Below are 2,885 nucleotides of genomic sequence, written 5' to 3' on the forward strand. Positions count from 1 at the left end.
ACAATCAACAAACAACAAACCAAAAAAGGATTGTTACTCTCAAGTCAGTAAAAAGAGTCATTCCAAAAGAACGAATAGTGTGTAAACATCACTAGTGGTGGGTTGTTTGTGAAGAATTGTTCTTTTAAATTGCTCTTTTTGGTGAACGTTGGGCATGTGAAAGGTGCTGTTCATTTGACTCCTTAATTTTTAAGCTCAAACAACGATTAATTGCATGTTAAGTGAAAAGGTATTCACTACATATTGTATATCCACCCTACAGAAATAATTAAAAGAGGGAAGAACTTGTCTTTGTGTTACACAGGCATTTTCCCATTAGGGTAATGTCAGTAGAAAATCTTGTGGGACAGGTAACGTATCCTATTTGTACATGAATATATCTCTAACATAATTCTAGCCTACTTTTGTAAATTTACATTGGATATTTGCACATATCATGTGAACGGACCCAGAAGAGCCGGCTCACTAAAAAGTCTCAGCATGTCCATCCCTACTGAGTATTATCACAGCCAGGCACAGATCACCACATGGGCATGATCAACATTGGTATGAAAAAATATGTTTGTATTTCAGTCTTCTGAACTTATTTCTGCCCTACAGTATTCTACAAATGTAATTTTGTCATGGAGATGGAATCTATGTTTGCTATGAATTGACCTTGTGGTATTATACTGTATGAACAGATGAATGTGAAGGACAACGATATTCGCTCATTCTGTGTGCTGAGGAAATGTTGTATTTTAAAGACACAAAAGTGTAATCGCTTTGAAGTGTTGGAATCACTATATTAAGTAGGTGAGCTATGGTTAAATTACACATTAATATCGGCCTTTAAAGCGTTACCTAGTGGGCATCCATGAAATAGCATGTATCACCCAAATACTTATGCAATTATTAGCTTTGTAGCTGTAGGTTTGAGCCAACTGTGTTGCTTTAGTTGACAAGTGGCTGGGAATCCCTATAGGCTATACAAACGAGCTCGAAATGCATCTAAATGCAAGAAATCTGTTTGTTTTCATCTTTAAAAAGTAGTTCAGTATAATACTTTTATAGCTGATTTACTGACAAGCACTCTCCGCAAGTATAGCTCCGATCTGGGGAACACTGTGCCATGTTTTGCACTGCACTAGGATTCACTGCTGATGCTGTTTTTTGTCAGTTGCCACACGCGATCGTTTTTGTGGGATATCAGTGTTATTCATATTAATGACGACTTATTGAACGTCCGTAGCATCGGTTGAAATGTCCGCAGACATGAAGAAATATGGTTTTAAATCAGTCAAATTAAACCTACCATCAATACTACGCTGTCCATGGACAGGCTCTAAAGGGGCGTGCTCTAAAGGTGCTTTTATTTTGCAGGCCAACCGCCAATTCCAGTCTTGCGGCTCATCGTTATTATGGCTTGCTTCACATAACTCACATCTACCTCCTGCTGTTATCGAAGATCCACTCCGTTTAAAAATAGCTAGTATGGAAGACAACTTTGATTTATCAAGAGCCTTTACAAAATAACGCTAAATTTCTGCAGCATAGACTACTTGGGAGGTATGGAAAACAGAAAAAATGGATCAGTATGAACATACACAAAAACTAGACACGCAACACACACACACCCATATATATTTTTTAATTACTCTAATTCTGGTAACCCATACGCGGGGCGGGGCAATAAGCAGAGAGGCCCCATCAGCATAAAAACGAGGTGGAGGCCCAGTTCCAGGTCCATCACGGTTCCTGTAGGCTAATGTCTCTGAATCACGTAAGCATTGGAGGTTTTTTGTCCCCAACCGAAATATTGGTGGAGCGAAGTGTCGGTTCACTTGTCATTTATCGTAACAGTGTAACCAGTGTAAAAATACATTATTGTTTACGTAGGTTACATATTCATGCAATTTAAGTATTGAAAACGATTACAGCAGGTCTATCCCATATAGGCTAGTCCCTGGGCCGTACACATCGGAGGTAAGAATGACGGATCGATATTGCATCAATACGTCCGATCCTGATGTTCCATCCTGACTTTAAAATATGAAAAGCTTTCTTTAACCGGCAATTATTATATTTATGAAACTTGAAGGGGAACATAAATGAATATCAACCTCATAAATTAATGAATAACAAATATCTCACTCAGGAAGAGTATAGGTCAAATTGAGTCATTGTCTGATGATAGTAATAGATATCAAGTGTTCTATTATCTGTGGTTATTGCTCTCCCCTGCTAAAGCACTTGATAGCACTGTAATATTAAGATTAGTGATCTACCTGAGTGAGAGAGTTGCGTGCACAGAAAGTCCAACAAAATTTTCATGCGATTTCTGAATTAAGAACAGTTGTAGATATTCGTCATAATTCCCCTTTAATGTGTAGCTATCAGATGCTCCGAAGTGGTGGGAAAATATAGTACTCCTTCCACTACGCGAGATGGAGTGAACGAACCCGGTTTAATTTTAATTTTTTTATGACAGTAAGAAAGCATCGTTCGGAGTTTTTTCACGCCACTGAACAGCAATTAATACAAATGGGTAAAAAGTCAATAAGATACTATTGCAAACCTGCTGAAACATGAAAATCAGCGACATGAAATAGCATGACAATTTGATTAGATGATATATAACGCAGTCAACTCCCTTTTTATGTAGGCTTCACAAGAATATTTACATGTATTGGTATCTGGATACTGGAATAACTTTGTATTGGATATAAAAGAAAATCTGTGGTATAGCCCGTCCCTAATCGGCGTGACATCCGTTGTAACATGTTGCTTACGAAACTCAGAACGAATTCCACAACGGTGTTGCCAACTCCTCAGTAAGGAAAGTAGCTATTGGCTGTCCTAAAAGTCGCTAAAAGACGTCATCACCTAATTTGCATAATTGGCCA

The sequence above is a fragment of the Esox lucius genome, chromosome 12 (assembly GCF_011004845.1).
Source record: "Esox lucius isolate fEsoLuc1 chromosome 12, fEsoLuc1.pri, whole genome shotgun sequence".
Classification (NCBI taxonomy): domain Eukaryota; kingdom Metazoa; phylum Chordata; class Actinopteri; order Esociformes; family Esocidae; genus Esox; species Esox lucius.